Below are 22844 nucleotides of genomic sequence, written 5' to 3'. Positions count from 1 at the left end.
ATCTACTGACTTATTCTGTTCATTCATCATTTAGCAACATTTGTTGAAGGCCTCCCAGTGCCAGGACCGAGCTGTGATCAGGTTAAGCAAACTAAACACCATAACCCTTGCCCCTGGAAGTCCTTAGTGTCGTGGAGGACAGAGCAGGAAGTCGGCAGTCAACAAGAACTTACCACATAAGGATTTAACTTCCCATGTGGGTTCTTGAAGTGGGAAGCTCACCTTCCCTTTATTTCGGTGCCTTGAACATCTTAAGCATCCAACAAGTATGGAAGGAAATTGGTGCTGAAGCCCTTTGGATCAGTTTTGGTCTTTGGGAAAGAAAAGCAGCCTGCTTGTCGGACATTTAGGCCTTTGCCCTTGCAGGACGCCAGGCAGAAGGTGTCTCGGCCAGCGTGCGGACCCTGGAGCAGGCTGTCCTGGTGGGTGTGGAGCTCGGGGAAGGTCACAGTGGGCAGCAGTTACGTTTTCCTCAATGCCTATTTGTGGCTGAGGATGTGGTTTGAAAAACGCCAACAAGCAACCACCTGTCGTGGACAATATACCAATACATGGATTAAGAAATAAAGCTACACATTCCAGGACGTCCCTGGCCCCACTTTGTCAGTGCTGAACTTGCACGACGTGCAGTGTCATCAGGCTCAGGCCCCCACCTGGTGGACAGAGACGCTGGCCAGCTGGCGACCTGGTCCGTGGTGGAGTCAGGGGCGCGTTGCTGGGGACTGGTGGTGGCCCCACTGGCAAGTATGCGGTACTGTAGTCAGAAGGAAATTCGGTTGCTTTTACACACACTGTGGCCTTTCGCTGAGTATCTGCATGTGTCCAGGTTCTCAAAACAATCAGCTCAGAATAACCCTCATGCCTGTGGGGTGACGTGCTCGGCTGCCCTCCCCTAACATAGGGCAGCGGGTTCACTGGGGACAGTCTAGACTTCTGGGTCAGGCTGCCTGAGGTTGTGGGATCTTGGGAAAACCAGGAAGCTGTTCAGAGCCAGTCCACCCACCTACAAACCATGGAGGCTATCTTGTGACCACTGAAAGGGACCAGACAGTGCGGACGTAGCCTGGCTTTGATAGGGTTTCATAAGCGCTGTTCGGATGGTTTCGGTTGTTGCTGGATAACTAAGCGAATGGTGCTGGCTCCCAGGCCCGCATCAAAGTAAGCATGGGGCCCCCGGCTCAGCCTCACGCTCCCCCGGCCTTCCTGCCGGCAGTGGCTGAGCCAGGGGCCCCACTTCGAGACTCCAGGGGAAGGAGGGCCCGCTGAGCCTCAAGTTCCCCACGCCCGCCTAGAGGGGCTTCCTCGGTTACGCGGTCCTTGTTCCGTGAACAGCCCGTCTTGGTTAGTAGCACTGAGCTGGAAGACGCTGGTGCTGGGGACAACATGGGGAAAACCCCACCCTAAGCAGAACTCAGGTTGGGTTGTGTGGGCTGTAAGTTCTGTCTCCACCTTTGCCAGGAGCTCACTGGGTGACCCTGAGTAAGATTTCAACTCCTCCGCATCCAGATGCTCGCTCTGGGCCAGCTTTCCCCATCGCGAGGTCAGGGTTCCCTCTGTATGTGTGGCAGCCATGTTTCCCCAGAACCCACAGGAACAGCTGGCCTGGGAATGTATTTTTCCAGCATATCTTTACTTCAAGTGGACCGTTGCCCCCTGATTTGAGCCATTTGGTAGCTAGTTGCAGCCACGACACTTTGAAGGTTAGGGGTTAAGAGGAGTGGAGAACTTGAATTTGGGAGCATCCAAGGAAATCCCACGTGCATGACTCTATAATCTGCACAAAGGTTATCCGTCCACTTTATTTATCACAGGTCATAAATCCTAAAAGCACAAGGGGATGGAGGGGACCTCCCATGGGATGTTTGCTGATCACACGCTGTTTGCAGGTGCTGTGTTCAGGGCTGAGGGAGGGCTGGTGAGGAGGAGCTGAACCTCGGGCGCTGGAGGATGCAGGCGAGACCACGGCAGGGGAGGAAAGGGGAACCCACGAGGACGGCACCCGGACGTGGTGGCCGGGGAAGGCTTCCTGGAGGGAGCGTGTCTGAGACTGAACAAAGACTGAGTTGGGTAAAGGAGCGTGTCGCTGGGAGAGAGGGCTCAGGGCACAGGAAACAGTCTGAGCAGAACCCTGGAGGGATAGCCTGCGGGGGCGCTGGACGTGTCCATCTGGGGGACGCTTGGGAGGAAGGGTGGGTTGGAGGGGAAGCCGAGCCCCAAATTAAACAATTCGAACCTCACCTGCAAGGGGGCAGGGGATCCTCTGAAGGATTTTCAAGTCCCACAGTGGGATCTGCACTAGAGAATTTTGGGGAATGACTTGGAGAAGTGAGGGATCCTGTCCAGGAAAGTGTTAATGGGCGAGGAACAGGGTCCAAACCCAGGGCATGGCAGAGAGGGCAGAGGGCGCTCCTGGGAGAGACCTGATAAGATGCGGAGAAGAGGGGGAGGGCTCCGGGGGCTGCTGAGATGTGTGGTCGGGGCCCCTGTGGGGTCAGGAGCACCAGAGGAGAGCTCGGTTTTGGAGGGGTAATCACTTCTGTTTTTTGGCCAAGTTGGTTTGCAGCGCCTGCTAGACGGTGAGCAGGCGTCGTGGGTGTTGGAACTGAGGCTGTGGCCCTGACAGGTGGGAGCTCAGAGAGTCGGCGGTGGGTGCTGGTGGCAGCTGGTGCGCTAGTGAAGGATGAGGGGCCCAGAGAAGGTGGCGAAAAGTGTCCAGAACAGAACTCTCCCAAACATCGACGTCTGAGCAGCAGGCAGGGGAAGGCAAAGCCATAAAAGCCACTGAGAAGTTGGAGGAAATGAGTGTGGTCTGCTGCAGCGCGGGATGGAGTTCAGATCACCACCAAGTGTCCCTGGGGCCAAGCCAGAGGAAGGCTCTGGAGGGCCCTGGGGTGTAGCGGCAGGAGGCTGTCGGGGGGCAGCAGGGGAGACGCCCGGGGCAGGTGTGGAGGATGCCGTCAGAAAGCTCAGCTTCCAGGGGACGTGTGGGAGGAAGTCGTGGGAAAGTGGGAGGGAGAACAGAGCCGGGTGTCCTAAAGAGGAGGGGCACCCGCGGGCTAGGCCCTCATATGGGGAATTGGTCTGAGATGCCCGTCAGGAAGCCCACTCCCCAACCCTGCCCCTGTCAGCCCCATTTGTCCTCCCTAGCCATCCCGCCGGCCTTCGGAGGCTCCACACACTGGCCTCAGAGCTGCCACTCAGGCCCCTCAAGATCGCAGCAGGACTGGGCGCCCTGTAGCCAGAGGTCCTGCCCAGGCTGGTCCCCTGGGAGCCCAGCCCACCAGCAATAGCCTATTCAGAACACGAGCCCTGAACAAACGGACAGCATCCATCCATCAGGTGTTAACAGACCCAGTCCGGGCATCAGGTGAACTACGTCGTCATAAGGAGTGAGAAGAAGGCAGTCTTGGGACCACTTAGAGAGAGGACCCCTTCACCCTGGGTCTGGGATGGTATGGGATTAGCAAGGAGGGGTTATTTAATCCGAGGAGGCTCACACAGGGCCATTAGGCTGCTTCACGGCAGGGAATTGATGGAAGTGCCCGGAAGGAAGTGGAGTAAATTGAAGAGGGCGTTTGTGCGTCTGTCCCAGGAGATGTGCTGTGGCCTTGGTGATGTCAGGTGTGGCAGACGGAGCTGGTTTAACAGCTTTAATTTTATGCATGTGGAGCTGGTGTCTCTCGTGCCCAAAGATAACGTTCTCCCCCCACCCACGACATGAGGGGCTCCCTTCTTCTCCGGTGTTAGCAAGTTCCAGCAGGGCCCCAGGGACTTGGCCCTGCCCCTCGGTTCCAGTGGGACAGGCTGAGAGCTGTGAGGACCCTGCCGGGAGGCGCTGTTTCCCAAGGCAGAATCGCACACGCTGATGTGTTAATCATTTTGTTGAAGGATGTTTTCTCCAGTCTTCCGTCGGTGGATATTTACTTGGTCACCAGGCTTGCAGTGGAGCAAAGTAAAAATTCTCCATGTGTTGTAGCAGCGGCTTATTAACGGGTTCTATTTATGGGTTGTCTATACCAAGCCATTATGTTAAACTCCCCTCTCCCCAAATAATCTTGCCCTTCTTTTAAAAAGCTGTTTAATTAGGGAATCTTCAGAGCTCTGTGCTTTGGGACAGCTGTCGTCATGGTTCCCTGATCAGATACTTCAAGGAAACAGATTTTTATCTCTAATAATTTAAATTTCTGATTACACATGCAGAACAATACTATGCAACTACTCTTGGAGTGTCGCACAAGGAACAGCTTAAATAAAAAAGAATGGACTTTCCGAAATCATGCAAAGAATGGAAAGAACACTTGAACAGAGCATTTGTTGTGATGCTTGATTTTAGGACCTTCGATTACAGATCGCAAATTCCCGTGTCATCTTACGAAACTATTATTTGAAAATCTTTCTTTTTGATTTTTCTGTTCCCTGCCTCCTGTGCTAGTGGATGCGCTTCCGTTTTGATATTCCCGTAAAGCTCTGTTTGTCTGCAGATGGCAGTTTCTGTAAATAACTCTGCTGGCTAGACCAGCAGACTGGCCCCGTCCCTTCGCTGCCACGGTGCACTCTGTCTGCTCAAGCATTGACTCAGTCTGCAAGCTTAGTAATAATGTCCATCGTGACTATTTACAGAAAAGGGATCTGCCTGGGTCTCATTTCCTTTGGGGGACGAAGGAGACGGTTACGGACATTTGTATATCAGTCTGAGCGTGATTGTTACGGAGCATGAAAAATACAGACCAAAAAGCCTTGGACAGCCAGGGCTCAAGATCTGAGATTAAAAATGCCAGATCCCCCAGCAAATAGCTAAGCTAAAATAAGGAGATGGTAAAACGGATAACCTGGAAGAGTAAATGGAAAAAGTGATTCAAGAGAATGGTATATATTTTTTAAGTGTTTATTTTTGAGGGAGGAGGTAATTAGGTTCATTCATATGTTTATTTTTAGAGAAGGTACTGGGGATTGAACCCAGGACCTCATGCATGCTAAGCACATGCTTTACCTCTTGAACTATACCCTCCCTGCCAAGAATAATATGTTTTATTTCAGGTTCTTATAAGGATAAATACTGACCTTCAGAAAGAGACAAAACTGTACCAGACCCACTGGAGCTCGGGGCAAATGCGCTTCCGAGTCAGAGGGGACTGGGGGAAAACATGGAAAGTATTAAAAAATTAACATTCACCAAGGAAATAGGCTGTCCTGCTTGATCTTCAGAATGGACTGTGGGCCTTTAAGTTTGCTGACAGGGGTCCTGGAATTTTCCTATTGCACAACACCTAGTCACTTTACAGCGAGTAATGTGGGGGTGGGACAGGGCAAAGAGGTCCCCATCTCGTGAGATGCCTGTGCTTTTCCAGAATAAAAGACAGGCCAGCTGCCCACCAGCCGTGGCCCTTACACATGCAGATGACTTTATGCAAAAGGTGCTTCCTGGGGCTTCTCCCTGTTACAGCCAGAGTCCCCTCCAGTTTCCCACTATTGAATTCACTTTGTCTTCAAGATCTTGGCCAAATGCCCTCTCCTCCAGGAAGCATTTCCTCTTTCTTCTCATCAGCATGGATTTAACTTTTCCTGAACATCCCAGAGCACCGTTGTCTGTTTCTAGGGAGACATTCTTTCAGTGTCCTGTATTTGTTTACATACCTGTCTCTCTGATTGGATTTTGGCTTATTTGAACTCGAAGGCTGTGTCTTCTTCTCCCCCGTGTTCTCCAGGTCCTGCTCAGCGCATGGCACATAGTAGATCCTCAGGAAATATTTGCTGGAGGAATAAATTAGTCCCAAATAAAGCAAAAGTTCTGATACCCTGGCATAGTAGGTCATGTTAAATCAGCACACGGCTTTCAACACCTCCAGCGAGCCGGGCGCCGCGTCAAGCCCTGCGGTCGGGGCGGGAAGGCAGTGCCCAGCCCCTGACCAGCTCTTACCCCTTGACAGCTGACCGAGCCAACACCCTCCCAGGAATTCTACTTTGGGACACTCCCAAAACTGGCTTTGACTTCCTCCTGGGCCTGCAGCTTGCTTCCAGGTTGTCCTGAGCACTCCTTCCACCAGCCTCCTTTTTCTCGCTGTTCATAGCTTCGTTTATGCGACCCTAAGTGGTCCATCTGGTCGTTCTGTTCTGTTGTTGGCATCTTAGCTGCTTCCTAGGCACTCTGTCTTCCAGGAGCTCTGGGCTCCTATTTCCCCAGTTAGATCCTTCCCATATCCTTTCTCTAGAAAGCTGCCCACGAAGTCAGTGTTAGACAGAGACAATGGCTTATTTATAATGTCGTCAAACTTATGTATAAAAAAAATCCTCGTGGGTTTCAAGGAGGCAGCTTTCTTTTGCCGGGACGAAGGTTTTCACTCCAGGCCGCAGTCAGCCAGAAGGGATGTGGGAGGCGTGTTTGCACGTGGTTCATGGCTAATGGGGGGCAGGCAGGACTTGGGGGAATGGGAACCTGACGTCTGTGTCACAGCCCCCACTTACCAGCCTCGGGACTTTCGACAGGTCACCCAGCCTTCTCGTCCGTTATTTTCTTACAAGTAAAGCAAGGACGGTAGTCCCTGTCTACCTCGGAAAGTCGTCATCTGACTTGTCAGCCAGAATGTTTCCCTACTGTTAGGAGACTGAGGACCCGGGTGTGACAGACTCGTGGCATCCGTGCACTGGCAGGGCCGGGGTGTGCAATGCAGTCACGGCGCTGGCGGATGCTCAGGGCGTGCTGTTAAAACCGTGTGATCCCATTTTATGCAAGAAAAGTGTGTGTGCGTCTGTGTGTATATGTGTGTGTGTTTGTGTGTGTGTCTGTCTGTCAGGGGGTGTGTGTGTGTGTGTGTCCACTTGTATGAGAAAGGGCAGGTCCCGGGAGTGCAGCGTAGGTGGAGTTGAGATCGCTTCGTTTCTTTAAATGGTGGGGTTCTGGGCAGCTTTTACCTTCTCTTTCACAGCATTTAAAACAAATTCGTAAAAAGAACCATAAACCTTCCTGACACAACTCTTCCCCTCCCTGTGCCGTATAACTGAAATGCAGCGTTTGTCTGCCCGGAATTCTCTCTTCTTACATGAGACCAAGGTGAGCGTACGGATTTCTTTTTGGCTGAACTGGCAGCGGATGGTGGGGACGGTTGGCCTTAAGGTATGGGCTGCTCCTTGTAAACTGAAGAGTCACTTGCTTGGTCTTGGGGTGGGGGCGGGGTGCACGGCTCAGACAGAGGCCACCTCAGGGCAGGTATGGCCCGGCCACCAAACTGCTTGAAACATTCGAAGGACGGAATCCAGCCAGGGGTCCTTCAGGGCGGTCTTGCCAGGGATTTATTTAACGATGGGCAGCAATTTTCCTGACCCCTCCTGCAGGCCAGTTAGGACGCACAAAGCAGTATTCAAAAGTAAGCAGCTGTGGGGGGAGGGGATGCCCAAGTGGCAGAGCGCATGCTTAGCAGGCACGAGGCCCTGGGTTCAAGTCCCAGTACCTCCTCTAAAAATAAATAAACCTAATTACCTCCCCTGCTACCAAAATAAAGTAAGTAATACAACGATAAGTAAATAAAGTATTTTTTTAAAAGTAAGAGTTGTTTGCTATACAAAGCCTGTAGCTTAAGTCATAGTATTCGGGGACTGGGGTGGTTAAAGGGATTGATCTTTTAATAATGACTCGGGCTCCTCTGGAGACCTGATTTGATAGTTTGAAGATCCGTCTGCCTTCCACAGCCACAGGCTGTGCTCGGCGCATTAGACGCCGAAGTGACCCACTCCAGGAAGGCAGAAATGAAACTGTCCACCGAGCTGCGGGCCGGTGGCTCACGGGGGGCTCAGGGGAGGGGTCTTCAGACCTCAGCAGAAGGCAGAGATAATTCCTCAGGATGTAGGGCATCTGGTCGTGATGGCAAGAAGGAGGCAGAGGTCCAGGGAACGGGGAATCACAGATGCACCAGGAAGCAGCGAAGTCGGCCGGCGCTCCCCTGGCCACTCGTGGGCCCTCTGGGGTCCTGGCAGGACACACAGCGGGGTGTCCCCCTGTACTGAACGGACCAGTCGTTAGTGCCGTAAAGCAAAACAAAACTCTAACTCTGCCCAATTTTACGTGAAGTCCTCTCACACATCAGGTTGTTGTGGGGGGGTCTTTCATACTTGCAGGCAGGCTTTTCAAAGGATTTACAACCTGGCTTGGTAACGTGGTCATCTAAGGTAGCTGAGTCGGGTTACCATTTCTGAATCTCTTTTTATTTTTATTTTGTTGAAGTACAGCTGATTTACAGCGTTGTGTTAGTTTCAGGTGTGCAGCACAGTGATTCAATTGTACATGTAAGTGTCTCATATTCTTTTTCGTAATAGGCTCGAACAAGGTCCTGAGCACAGTCCCCTGTGCTGTGCAGCACCACCGTTCTCTCTGATTCTTATTTAAGCTAAAATGTAGTGTGTCGTTCAACCTATTTTTTTAAAAACAAGAAAATGAAGGCCAGAAATGTTCCATGACCAGAGAGAGTCTGGTGGGGACCCCGGGAAAGGGCTTCCCACCGGGGAGGTTGGCCCTCCCCTCCAGCACTGACCCAGGACCTGGCCATCACTTTGGAATAAGGCTTTTCAGTTCCTAGAAGCCTGCACCTTTTTTCTCTCTCAATAACTGTCTTTATCTGTATTTCTTTGATTACTAATGAGGTTTGTCATTTTCCCGCAGGGGGACTGACAGTCTGTAAAAGTGTGGCCCTGTTCTTGCCTTAGTGACCGCAGGGATGAGGGGAGCTGGGCGCGGTCAGTGTTTGCCCTGTGGGATGATGGTGACCAGAGAGCAGGACCCGTTGGACAGGAGGAGCCTGGCTGGTCCCTGAGCCTGGCTTTCACTTTCAACCCGAGATACAGAGGCCCGAAGACACCACATGGCTCGTCAGAGACCAGAGCTATGCCACAGACCCGAGACTGTTGACTCTGGCCGTATTTCTGAGCAGAAGGATCAGTTGTTTTGGAGGTAAAGACGCTAAGGTTTAGGAGACCAAGCTGGCTGCTCTTTGCCCCAGGATGGAACCTGAAATGCCTGCGTTTTAGCTTGCGCGTGTCCCTTTGCCATAGGTGAGTGCTTCCATCTGACTAACTCAGGCTTCCGCCGTAGTAGTGGCCCTGGTCGGATATAAATTCCACGCTGCAAGGTCTCAGCGATGTCGCATTTCATTGCCTGACTTGTGGTTACTTACTTGAGATACAGTTTGTTCTCGGCGAATTGCCCTCGGCTCCTTTTCATTTATTCCCTCCTTTCGTGTCCTCACCGCTACCCGGCTGTTATTTCATCTCTTCATTTGTTCTTTCATCAGTTTCCTGGTGGCCCAGGGCATGTCAAGCAGGTGCTGTGTGAATAATTAACCAGGAGAGCATACATGTTGGAAATTTTCAGGAGAGAAGCAAAAGAATGTGGCACTTCTGTAGATCAAGGAGATGATAGACGTGGATGGTTTCTGGGAAAACAGATGCTCCAGGCAACACATTCCTGCTGAAATATTAACGTGTCTTTTCAGTCCTATTTAGAATTTAGACTAAAGCTCATCGCGGGCGAAGGTCCTGGGGACCTCCCTGGCCCTCCTGCCAGCCTCCTGCTCTTGGCGGGCACACCAGGCACCCGGCTTTGCACTTAACCTCTTTCGTCGGGGATGCTCTGCCGTCCCGGGGCTGGTTCTCATTTTCCGAATCTGAACTCCTGGCTCACTCCCTATTCCCCGAGCCTGTCTTTCTTCACTGAACATTTCATATACGCATTCGTTATCTGCCCTCCGACCACAGGGTAGGCTCAACGAGACAGGCTTTGGGTTTTGTTCAGTTTCTACTACAGAAAATCAGTATTTGTGAATGAATAATTGGGATTATTCTGAGATCGTATTGCAGCAGTTAAAATTCCTATTAAAGCCAAGAGCTTTGCCGCACGTTAGGACTGAAAGGGTGCTGGCCACGTGCAGATGGTAAAATGCTAGGGTTCCCCTCACTGTCCCTCGTTGGCTTTGTCGGTGCTGCTGGCCTCCCCCACTCCCACTCATCTTACAGAAGCTGATCTGGAGATTTCATGGAAAGGTTTCTTGGAAGACTCCAGGGCCAGTCCCAGCCCCGGAGCTGGAAGGCGAGAGCCCTGGGTGCTTTCTCCGGTGACCTCGCCCCCGGCGACAGCCAGTGAGGCAGGGCGTGTGGCTTGCGGGCAGCTCTTCTGTCTAAGTGCTCGTCCCCCCTACAGAAATCTTGGGGTGTGTGTACTACCCCCCGCCCTCTCCAAATGGGCGGGTCCTAGACCCCCAGGGTCCGTCACTTTCTGTATTTGGTGTTGTATCATGGGACGTGAATGGCCCTTAATTCTTCCAGAATGACTGGCTTCCTCAGTATCGATGTCAGATCTCCGAGTGGTTTCTTGTCACTTTACGGCTTTCTTTTATTCGTGGGAGCTGCTGTTGGCAACCCTCTTCTCTGCAGGCTGAAAGTGTCCAGGTGCGCACAAGTTGAAGACTTTGGGGGAGCTGCGCCCCGGCCCTGTTTTGCACCTGTGACTCATGTTTCCTGTTGTGGTGGGAGGTCTGGGCCCCTCGCCTGCTCAGGACTGCCCTGGGGCTTAGACCCTGGGCCACCGGGCGTGGGGGGCCGTTTTAGAACCTGGATTCCAGACTCAGTGCTGCTCTTTATCCATAGATTTCATCATGAAGTGAAAGCATTTCTTTTCTTTCCACTTGTCTGAAGAGCTGGGATTTGTCCTTGGTTTTCTTTAAATTCACGGCCTTTTCTGGAGGCAGGTGTGATATCGTCCCCCCACCTCCAAGTGGGGTCCTGCCTGAACTGACCCTCTGACCCTCTTCCAGCCAGTGAATTCACAGTGGTTCTTTTCACATGGCTCCAAGTTACACGCCTGAACTGTCACGGTCCGGGGAGTCCTGACCCTCTCTTAGGAGAGCGTAAGCTTTAAATGATGAATTTAAGGTTCAGGATGTAGCTGGGTAGGCACCACCAGCGCTGTACAAACGCCTCTTATCTTTAAATTACGTCCAGGGGATGCCTCCCTGGGCTTGTTCTCTTTAACCTGTGCCTTCCCTTGATTTCCAAAACCTTGATTCAAGTTCCAGGCCTGAATCTGATCTACCCAGGATTTTGTCTGTCGTGTAATGTCTGAGACACCTCTAGATGGATGGAGACCTCACATTCTTTAAGAAATGGTGCTACCAGTTGGCTCAACATTGTAGACTGACCATACTTAATAAAAGAATGCAAAAAAGGGAAAAAGGAAGGGTGCTACTGGTGACCTCCTTGTTGTGGAAAGCACACGTCAAACTTAGCATCACGTGCAGTGTTCCCTCAATGGTCTGGCGTCGCAGCGATGCCGAGACGCTTCCTGGGCGGCGCATGTTGTTTTCAGGGTCCCTCCAGAGCCCTGCTCCTCACTGTATGTGGGCCGCAGTGACCATTCTTTTTACATTTGTTAACGTGTTTCTGTAACTTATGGTCTCTCTGCTTCTCCTTCTAAAAGAGGAGTCAACTCTATGGCCACCTAAAAATCACAAAAGCGATTCTCACTTGTCACCTGCACAGAACTGGAGGTCCACAGCAGGGCAGAGAACACAAAAATGGCTTTGTTTGTTTCTCCTCGTTGGTTTCCCTTCGTGTACGTGTGGCTGGATGTGTAAATGTGTGGGAGTAAGCCCTCTTGTGGAATGGAGTCCTTCATCATCGCGAGAGGGACCTTTCACGCTGGCCTGTCCTTGCGGTGGGACCTGCGCTGCCCGGCGCTGTCGCCGCTCCAGCTCGCTTCCGGTGATGTGCGTGCTGTCCGTTCCCACTTCACCTGTCTGTGTTTTGTATGTAAGGTGGACTTCTTGGAGAGTGGCCGTAGTTAGATTTTGCCTTTTAATTCAACCTGACGTTTGAATAAATTGGCGTGTGTGGGCTGCTGACAGGGAACACAGCTGCCAGCGTGGTTGGGTTTAAACGGATCGTCTCGCGGCTTGTTTTCTGCTTGTCCAGCCCCTTCTTGGTTCCTTACGGTCCTTCTTTACAGCCTTTTAAAAAAGTGTTGATTGTGTATTTTGGGTATTCTGTTTTATCTCCGCTCTGGCTTAGTAACTGTAGCTCCTTGTTTACCGTTTTTAGTTCTTGTTCCAGGGCTTCCCTAGATCATCTTGTCACTTGTCACTTCCTACCATCAAATAACAACACAGCATTTTATCCCTAATGTATGAACTTTAATACGGTGTCTTTCAGTCACTCTCCTCCGTCCTTTGCAGTTTCCACTTTAGTCCTAAGTGTAATTCCCACAACACACTATTATATTATCTATTGAATAATTTTTTAAAAATTTCTAAGGAAAGGGTCTCTTTTACCTATATATTTTCAATTTTAGGCATCCTTTGTGTGTGTGTGTATGTATGTATGTATGTGTGTGCACATATGTGTGTATGTATGTGTATATGTATGTGTGTGGGTGTGTGTATATGTATGTGTGTACGTGTGTGTATGTGTATTTAAATTGTCAGTTTGTGAGGTAAGATAATCTCATTTGACGTTTCCTTGGTTATTTCTGGGTGCTTTCTTGTCTTCTGACTTAGCTGAGACTTTCCAGGATTTCTGCGGCGTGGCCCGAGGGAGCCCGTTGCTTGGATACCATCTAGCTCGGGTTGCTGTTACAGCCGTGGAGAGTCGCCCCGTACCCAAAACACGGGTATCGTGCTGGGTTCAGTTTTCAAAATCTCAATGTTCAGCTTAAAAGGAGAAGAGAAGAGGAAGAGAGATCTTTTCTGTAAGCGAATATACATTCATGAACTTGAAGAAGTCCACAGATTTCGGTTGGAGAACTTAGTGGAAGTTCACAACCTAGCTCAAATGTTACTCACCCAAGAGAGGCTGTGACACGGGGGATGGAGAAGCAGGTGAGGCTGGCATCTTCCATCAGGGGCCAAAAGCACAGTAAGAGGATGTCACATTCTTTAGGTCCCATACAGTATCATCTTGATTTTTTTTTCCCTAAAATAATTCAGTTCTATTTAGGGGCTTTTCCTCTGCTTGTAAACCTATGACTGGTTCTTATGTCTACTTGGCTGTCATATTTTTGTGTAAATCAAGTATCAATATAGTCTGCTGGAAAAGGGTGCTGTTAAAGATTGATATCCTATTTAAGTTTGTATTAAGTGTATAGAAGTAATTTACTTGGCTATAAAAGCATTTATAGGCACAGATGTCTTTAATATACACTACTGTGTCTTGTTCTAGACATTTCATATTTGTAGGAAGATTGCAAATATTTAAAACAGGAAATACCTCCTTTAGCTTGATCACTAGATACTAAATTAAGAATTTAAGGTGATGTTTAAACATGCAGTTTTGATCCATTAACTGTTGATTTACCAAAACATAATAGGAAACTTTTGAATTAAAAATGACTTTGAGCAAAGCATCAGGGCTCCTATTATACAAACTTTCCTTAATGACAGAATGGTAATTGTGAATGTAAGTGGCTTGTGCTTACTCAGGGCTGTCTTTGTGGCCAATAAAACCTTTAATAAAAAACTGTGTGTGTGTAAAATCGCAGCACCTTTGTGAGCCCGCAACTCTCAGGAGGGCATATCGGTGTGAGGGTCAGGGAGACTAGGGGGTTTGTTCTTAGGTTCGGAGGTGGGATTATGGCTTTGGATTAGACAGACTTGAGCTCCCAGGAACATCTGGAGCAGTAGCTGTGAGGAGATCACTGCACTAATGGCGTCGGCGTCAGGTGTGGGGGCGGGCCTGAGAGTCCAGCAGCTTTGTATTTATTTAAGGCTGAATTTTTAACCAAGGGAGTGGCCTCTGGACAGCTGTGTTTCCCATAGCAATGGGCACGGAGGGAGCCCTGAAGCAGGACGTGCGCCACCCCGAGTGAGGCTCTGTCGGTGATGGCTGTGCATTTCACATGGTCACACCTTACGTTCCCCTCAAGGAATTCTTTTTTGGGGCAATTGGCCATATTACTTTTTATCTTCCTATAAAATGTGATTAAGTTTAGATCCATTAACTGACCAGGGTTCTAGGACTCCTTAATCAATAGAAATGGATAAGAGGCCAGACAAGAAATCCAGACAAGGCTTTACTGGGACTCGTGCTGCAGCAGGAGGGAGTGAGAGCAAGGAACAGGTGCCCTTGCTTGCTCCCTGAGTGGGGGTGGGCTGGGCCCTTATGTGGGGTGAAGGTGGGCAGGTCTGGGGTCAGGCTGGAGGGGTGGCTTAGGGTCTGCCCGCCCCCTTGGTGGTGCTGTGTGCAGGGATCATGAGCAGTACCTGCTTTTGCTCCCAGCACCTCAGGAGTGGCAGCTGGGTTTTTGGTCTCTTTGTATCTTGTTCATAATTTGCCCCAACTGCGTATACCTGCAGTTATTTTTAGTTCCTTATAGTTTCTTTGCATCCTGTTGCTCAGGATGTCTCTCCAGGGGCAAGCCTTGCAGCAATCAGTCCCAGGTCCCAGGTCCCAGCCTGTCTCAGATCATTGGCTTTTAAACTTTTTCTTAATATCACTTTTTTCGAAACTGATTTAAAGTTATTCTTAGAAGATGATAGTAAAATTCAAAACAGAAAATATGTCTTTCATTTTGAAAGTTGCTTAGGCCAACTGAGATGCCCCATGCACTAAGCATAGAAAGGAAACCTGCATCACTGTTGGCAGGTGTGACACCCCAGTATGTTTGCTGGGGAAATGTACTGGGCCCTTCTGGGTCTGCTGTCTCCTGTCTGTGGCTCCACTTGGGGCTGGAACCAGTTTCCTGGTGACAGCAGCTGGCTTTATACTGGGGCAGAATGTGTGTATCTGTACAGACCATGAACTGATGGGAGACCTGGACAAAGTCTACAGACTGCAGGTGTGTGTGGGAGGTGCCTTGCCCCTCTTTCCCTGCAGGTGGGCCTGAAAGGGGCTGCTTCAGTGGAGGTTTGAAGGACTGGCAAGGATTATCCAAGTGAAGAAAGATGTAGGATCTGCCTGTGTTGAACAGCAGAGAAAAAGAACTTAGTTCCTTCGGGCCAAGAGTGGTCCAGGAGGTCTAGGCTTTGAGTGATGGGCAGAGCAGTAAGAGATGAGGCTGAACAGAGAGATGCTTGAATCTGAGCAGCATCTTCTATACCCTGGGTAGCTAATGATTTTTAAATAAAGCATCTCTGCTCATAAGAGTCACAATAACATGTGTCAGACCGTGCATTTGAAAAGCACTTGTACTTTATTGGACTTTTTCTAAAGAAATGTGTCTTAACAAAATAAGTTCTCGTCTCCCACTCTGCCCGCCTGCTTTGGTGTTTGAAGCTAATATGGGTGACTTCCATGTGTGTATGGGTTCAAACAAAGAGCTGGATGATTTATTCATGGGATGTGTATTTCTGGTGCACTTGGCTTTGCTGCTTGGCTCTCTGTTTGCGAATGTGATGTGTGGTTGACTTGCTTTGCCCTCAGTGTGTCTAGCAATACACGACACAGCAGCCATTCAAGCAGTGCTGTCATTATTCAGATAAGAGTAGAAACTGTTCTTTCTGTGCCCAGGAAAATGCAGGTGGAACTAGTGAGACCACAGACACTGAGATGGAGTCAGGAGTAAGAGGCTTTTGAGGGGGCAGTGCCTCGGAGACATGGAGGCGGGGATGGGGTGGAATTGGGCCAGGAAAGCCCTCGTGCTGGTCGCCCGCCTGTGACCAAACAGGGGGAAGCAGAGCTGGACCAGGGGAGCCTCTAGACCTGGAGCTGGCAGATCACAGCCCGTGGGCCAGTCACCATCATAACAGCGGCTTTGGTCTTAGGAACACCGTGTTTACTGCTGTCCTCTGGAAGGGCTGGCGTTTTCTCTTATAAGTAAATCCATTTTGTCTGGGTTTGTGTGGAGTTGAGTTTTGGGGAGGGGGGTCCCTAAGTTCTGGAAGGCTGTCGTCTCTTGATCAGTACTCCCTCCCTGTCCCCATCTCCCGCTCCATGTAGAACAGAGTCTGACTGTCAGCAGAGAAAAAGGTGATCAGAGGGAGCTCATCCCAGACTCTGGCCGTGGCGCACTTTGCTGCTCGAGCGTCGGCAAAGGGCTTGCAGGGGGATCGCGCCGCAGAGCTCGGCTGCGGTCCGGGGCGGTTTGCGTCAGACGTCACTGAGCTCGGGCCGGTCTAGCCGGTGTCTGAAGCACGCGGTCCATTCGTCAGTGGTGCCTTTGGTAGAAAGGTGAGCTCTTCCCCAAGAGTAGGATGTCATGTTTATTATTTGGGCCTCAAATTCCCTCATCTTCACAGAGTTATTGGTCCTAAGGATTTCAAACTATGCAGACACTGTATTTGGTTGTACAGCCTTTCCAACTTCATTTCTTGTTCATCGATGTGAAAACTCTCTCACTCTGGGGGCTAATCACTGAAATGAAGAATTTCACAGGTAAAGGAAGAGCCTCCGAACACGCCGGGCCCTCTCCCCGCTGCCCGCCGCCAGCCAGCTGCCAGGCGCCGCACGTCGCCCCCGGCTCTGCTGTTCTCGTGGCTGCTGCCGCCGGCGCGCCGGGCCGCCTGCCCTGCAGCCAGAGGCCTCCCTCCCGTGCGGACGCGCGCCTGCTCTCTGTCCGCGCTGCGTGCCCCTTACCTGCCAGCTGGTTTTGTGCGTGCTTTCACCACCGGACCGTTCTGCCTCTTCCGCCTGGTCGGTCACGGCCGTCTCTCCACCCTCCGCTCTTGGCCCTTGTCTTCAGCGGCAGTGTTGAGGGAGGCGAGCGAGGAGCGTCTGTCTTTCTTGTGTGTCTGTCTGGGTGTGGAGGGGAGTGGACACAGCCCTGAGCGGGAGGGCATGCCGGGGAGGCCACGTGATCGCTGGCCGCGTGGCGTGTCTGCCCGCGGCTTCAGCCTGCTGTGTCGGGGGTGTCCTTCCCCGCCTCCACCCCTAAATGGCGCTGCGCTGATGGCTCTGCGGGGAGAGGCGCCTCAGCCTTCCGCCCGGCCCCCCGCCCCGCGCCCGTCTGCCCGTCTGCCCTAGCCGGGCGCGCTAGCCGCGCTCCGAGACTCCGGGCACCCTCGGTCCTCGCTGTCTCTGGTCCCCCCCCCCCCCCGCCCCACAGGTGCCGAGAATGGTGAGACCAATCACGTGCTCTCCACGTTTCCCGGAGGACACCTCTACAATCAGAACGACACGTGAGCGGGGTGATTACGACAACTGCAGCACAGGGAGCGCAGAGCCGGGGCAGCTGCGTGCGGTCGTGTGGGTCGTGTGAGGCTGAGGAAGATGCCCCCCGGAGTCACTGCCTGCCTGGCTGTCCCCGGGCCCTGTGCACGCAGAGTGGGTCTCGCCCAGTGGGGGACGTGCGATGAGGGAGGACTTCGCAAAGGAGGGACCTAAGCTGGTCTTAAGGGGTGAGTCCCCGGCGGGCAGAGCCCGCGCCCGGAGGAAGGACGCCGTGCCGGAAGGGGGCGCTGGTGCCCCGTGCTGCGCCCGCTGCTCTCCCGCCGCTTCCCCGCCGGAGCGCAGGCTCTCTGAAGGCCGGAGGGCTTTGATTTGGGAATCGCGCACGTAGGATACTCTCAACTTGGGATGAGTGAGTGACCCCCTGTCTGGTCTGCCTTTCGGCTTGCCTGCCTGACTCACCGATTTCTCCACGCGCCTGGCTCCAGGACGCTTGGATCTGTAGGCCTGGGACATGGCAGATCTGGTTGGAGCCTTAGTCCTGTCCCCGCCGCCACCAGGCTGCCGGTGCGTCTCTCTTTTAATGTGTGGGTTCTGGGAGTATATTTTTGTTTAAAGGGAAAAAAATTAACCAGATCCTAAGGAGGATAAAAGACTCAGTCAATAAATATTTGTCTGTTTTAGGAAACTCCTTGCCTTGAAACCTCTCCCCCAATTATTTATAATGTGAGCTGTACAGGAGACTCTCAGAGTAACAGAGAAAATGGCAGCTTGTGGACGCCGAGCTAATTGCCTGGCTGCTCTTCGCCCGTTTTCATTACGTCCAGGGTGAGCAGGCTTGTCACGTGACTGTCCCAGGGGTCACGGGGGTGAACGCAGGTGGCACGGGCTTAGACAAGGCCCAACGAGAGACAGCTGTGCTTTCTATTGGAATTATTTATGACCTCCTGACTGGACAGAGACAGCCGCTCTGGCGACCCTGAATTGGTGGAGGGGCTGGGGGTCCGGGTGGCCCCATCTGTGTCTCCTTGGCACAGCACTCACTGCCTTTGTGATGATTTTTCCACATTTGAGACTTTCTCACTTCTCTGTCTGAGAAGAAACGTGATCCACAAAATGTCACATCAACAAGAAAGTCAGGAGATGCCGTCACACTGGAAAAGTGTATTTTGTGTATCCAAGGGTCTGGGAACCAAGGTGAACGAGTTGGCCCCTGTGTTGGTTTGTTCAAACCTGCGCATAATTTTGGAGGTTCCATGGAGACTGTTAGTGGAAGTTAGGTGTCATGTGTACTTGTCACCACAGGTCCCAGGACCCTGACAGGCTGATTGCAGGTGGATCTGGGCGGTGGCTGCAGCCCATGCACGTGTCTTTCTCTTGGACGTGGCCTTTGGCTTCCGGGCACCCAGGACCTCCCCCACCCCGACCTGGGCAGTGGCTGGAAGAAACCCCAGGAGGAGCACAGAGGGTCTTCAGTTATGCCTTTCAGGAAGAGCAGGGACAGGCCAGCTGGGCTTTGGTTTATAAGGGGACCTGGTAGATGGGTGTCTCTCTCCCTTTGGTCACATTTATGACAGACATTGGGGAGCTGGACTGAGCATTTTTGACATGGAAGCAGAGACACCTCAGCGGGTTTTAAAGGGTGGTCTGGACTCCAGAAGAGCATCGTCAGCTGTACACGAGGAAGCTCGCCTCTGTTTCTGACCTTCAGGACGTAGAGAGGAGGAGCTTGAGAGGGAAGATGCCAGTATGACAAGAAGCATCTTCGTTTTTCTCTCTGTGAGGAAAGTTTCCCCAGTCAGAGAGGGGCGCTGTGTGGGATCCCTGAGGACAGAACTGAGGGGTGAGAGGTTTCATTTTCCTGAGTGGCCCACGTACCTCTAATGCGGTCTGTGAGCTGATTTTTCCAGGGGTGGGTCCTGCAAGGCTGCAGGTGGATGGCGGATGTGGGCAGGCCGGGTGCAGGGGTGACAGGTGATGTGATTCGGGCAGAGGGAACCCAGGTGAGGAGGAGCCCACCTGGGGACACGAATGCCCATGGATAAAGCCAAGCCAGACCTGTCACAGGCTGTGGCCACAAATGCCAGCAGGGAGACCAGGGGCATCGCTCTGTAGACCAGAGGAGGCAGAAGACATCTTTGCCCAAGGGTCAAGGCTCTTCCCTCCCACCCCCGCCCTCCATCCTCCCAGGGCCCCTCTGAGGGAGGGAAGAAGAGGAGGAAGTCCTGGAGCCAGAGCATCTATTCAGGAGAGACTTAACACCGCTTGCGTGAACTTTTAAAATGGTAAAATTAGACTGAGGTCCAAATAAAACTGAATACTCCCCACTCCTTCTTTCCCCCTATTCTCTTTTGGGTGGTACCTTAGGGTCACTCCTTAAATTTACTCTACCACATTTTTCTGTGTCCACTGAAGACAGGACGTGAAGTTTCGTGGCTGCATCCACTCTGATTGTTGGACACGTTTATAGAGTAGCTTCCATGTCCATGCACTGGGGACGTGGAGGTGACTAAGAAGGCCCTAACCTTGTGGACTTACGGCTGACGTTGGAAGGCAGAAAATGAGGAGATGAATTGCTTAAGTGCAGTGAAGGAAATAACACGGTGTTAGGGAATAACTAAGCTGGGCAGTGTGGCAGGGATGGCGGTCAGGGAGCGCTTCTGTGTGGAAGTGAAGTTTAAGCAGAGGCCTGAGTGATGGGAAGGAGTTAGCAAAGCCACACCTGGGGAAACAGAATTCTGGGTGGGAGGAAAGGCAGGTACCAGGCTCTGGAGGGAACAGCGTTGACGTCTCTGGGAGTGGGGAGAAGACTGCTTTTGGGGGAGCTCCCCGAGCAAGGGAGAGGTGTCAGGAAGGATGCTGGAGAGGTGGGCTGGCGGCGGGGCCATGTGCAGTGAACCTGTACGCCTTTGACCAAGGTCTTGTGGGTCTTCAAAATGCCTGGGACAAGCATACTGCAACTGCCCCTCTCCTGGGATTAACTAACTGCTCAAAGGCTGCGTTCACGCCTGCTGACTTGGCCATGGGGTCTGAAGGTCCGTGCGCCTAATCTGAGCCCGGTTTTGAGGTCCAGGCAGCAGTGGGAGTATCCATTCCAGGAACAGAGGCAGTAGCTACAGAAAATTCAGTGGGCTTCCACTGATGCCTCCGCCAGCCCAGCCCCTGGAGAAGAATCCTCTGCATCGAGTATCTGAAACGCGGCTTTTCTTTTTGCTGTTGCTGTTTTTATCTATTAAATACGTTTCCTTAAATCACATCCGTCGTCACGTAATTTACACGGTGAGTGTTTATACATCTAAGGTATAAAATGGGTTGCAGGGAACAGAGCCCAGTTTGTGCTTCCTGGAAACTGGGCTTTGGGTGGCCGCGGCTCACTGCTCGTCCCCCAGCAGGAGCCATGAGGCTGTGAATAAAGAAAGCGTCCCTGGTCTGTCTCTGCTCACGTGGTGCTATTTTTGGAAAGCTCTGCGCCTTCTCCGCACGACCGAATCACAGCCACTCTCATAAGCCTAGTCAAACTCTTTCTTAATGAAATTGCCCTGTGTTTTGGGCCCTAAGACTGGTAGTCATCTACATCCTCTGAATTCCCAGATTCTTTGTTCTCTCTTGTTTCTGTTGCCTCTGCTAACGAGTCAGCTTCTGCCTTACACTGTGTGTCTTTTCCCTTCCCGCCACCTTCATCTGGGGGGCGCCCAGTCACTTTGGATGAGTGGCACCCCACAATATTTTGAATCAGAATTAGTCAATGGCCTGTTACTTCCCTCCCCATCCTCTTTCCCTGGAAAAAGAGAAAAGAGAAACCAGTAAGTATGCACAGTAATAGCAGCTCCCGCCCATCGGTGTCTCTTTCCCTCTGTGTTTTTATTCCTTTAAATTCTCGAGTAGAAATGGATCACAGATGCTGTATTTGGAAAGATGTGTTTTGTGCAAAGCAGGGTCCAGAAAAAGGCCTCAAAAGTGCGTCTGCCAAGGTGAGAATAATCACATTTTGCCTTTGCACAGCGTTTCCATTATGTTTATTTGATTAGGACTGATAATCAGGTCAGGTTCTTCCCCAGCCTCTGGGCTGCTCTGTATGCGTCCTGAAGGATTCGGAGACATCTTTGTGAACATGGGGTAGAGGCCAGAGCTGAGGTTGAAACTCTTCAGGAAGGGGAGTGGGCATGCCTGTGTGTGCATGCACGTGTGTACGTCCACGTGTGTGCCCATGTGTGCGTGTGTGTCCACATGCACGTGTGTGCGTGGGCCCCACGTGTGTGCACCCACGTGTGTACACCCATGTCTGTGCATGTTTGCCCAACATGTGTGGGTATGTGTGTGTGCCCCACGTGTGTGCGTGCACATGACTTGTTGCAAGGCTGTGATGATTGCCCTGTTCTGGAAATTTTTCCAGAGGCAAAGAAATGAAAAAAATTTTCATAATTTTCAAGTACATAAAAAATGAGGAAAATGACATAACCAACTGTTAACTCGTGTAACAGAAGCTGGAACACCAGGGATTTTCTGTCGCATCTTACTGCTGCAGAAGAAGTTCAGTCTCATTTTCCCTTGAGGTGGGGGTGGGGATACAGTCAGCTACCTGTGAATGAACTTGGTTTATATGAAGGCAAAATCTGGCCTGTGAAGGGGGAGTGGTTTATCACATTTTTACAACTTTTGTGTTTAAAAAAAAAAAATGAGGCTGAGGCCATACGTGGCCCAAGGCCTAAAATATTTACTGCCTGCCCCTTTGCGGAAAGCGTTTGCCAGCCCTTGATTTATGCAATCGATTTCTGTTTTCTGGATTAAGGGGCCAGGGCTCAAGCGGCCTGAGCTCACGGGGCGGCCTGTCCCAGCGGGAGGGGGGCTGGGTTCAAGTTTCTGCAGATTTGGCTTCCAACCCCAGCTTTCATTTGCCCTAATACACTTTTATGGTTTCTTTTATTGAAGTGTAGTTGGTTTACAATGTTGTGTTAGTTTTAGGTGTACAGCATAATGATTCAATTATGCATACATGTAATATATTCCTTTTCATATTTTTTTCCATTATAGGCCATTACAGAATATTGAATATAGTTCCCTGTGCTCTACAGTAGGATCTTTTATCTATTTTATATACAGTAGTTTGTATCTGCAAATCCTGAACTCCCAGTTTATCCCTTCACCCAGCCCCTTTCCCCTCTGGTAACCGTAAATTTGTTTTCTATGCCTGTGAGTCTGTTTATGTTTTGTAAGAAAGTCCATTTGTGCCATTTTTTTTAGATTTCACATATACATGATGTCATACTTTTGTGATCATTAATAAACTTTCCCTTTTGACTCTGTCGTCCCGGAGTTCACAGAGTCATGTCAGCGATGCGATTCTGATACTAACTACCCGGAGTGAGTCAGACTTCACAGACTGAGGACACGATTCTCTGTAAGTCTGTCCTGACTTCAGACACCAGTGGAAAGGTCTGGGGTCCCCAGGAAACCAGCCCTTCTGAGCACCTGGCTACAAATCCCGACTTCTCTCTTCCCCCTCAGTTTCAGTAATAAGCTAGAATAATGTAGAGCACTCAGGAGAGAGCGCTGTACTCATGATTATAGTTTTATCAGAAAGGACACAAATCAGGATCAGCCAAAAGAGAGAGTGATGTTGAGGAGGGTCCCCGTGGGAAGCATCCATGTCCTCAGGACAGGTCACCTGAGCTTTAGTGCCCATCGTTTTGTTGGGGGCTTCATTACACAGGTGCTAGTAATTGGCCACATGATTGAACTCTGACCAGAGACACCTTTCTACCTGCGAA

General features: G+C 51.1%; 1 protein-coding gene and 1 long non-coding RNA gene across 3 annotated transcripts in view; both read left to right on the top strand.

Annotated features, from left to right (window-relative positions):
* Positions 1-22844, top strand: part of LOC102506353 (phospholipid-transporting ATPase IB) — a 416600-nt gene that overhangs the window by 15759 nt on the left and 377997 nt on the right. The gene's annotated exons all lie outside the window — the stretch shown is intronic.
* LOC116668598 lies at positions 5111-9434 on the top strand. The gene is made up of 3 exons (XR_004325803.1): positions 5111-5121; positions 8663-8665; positions 9295-9434. It is a non-coding gene; the product is annotated as an uncharacterized LOC116668598 (long non-coding RNA).

The sequence above is a fragment of the Camelus ferus genome, chromosome 14, assembly GCF_009834535.1.
Source record: "Camelus ferus isolate YT-003-E chromosome 14, BCGSAC_Cfer_1.0, whole genome shotgun sequence".
In the NCBI taxonomy this organism is placed as follows: Eukaryota; Metazoa; Chordata; class Mammalia; order Artiodactyla; family Camelidae; genus Camelus; species Camelus ferus.
This window is presented reverse-complemented; position numbering and strand designations above follow the sequence as displayed.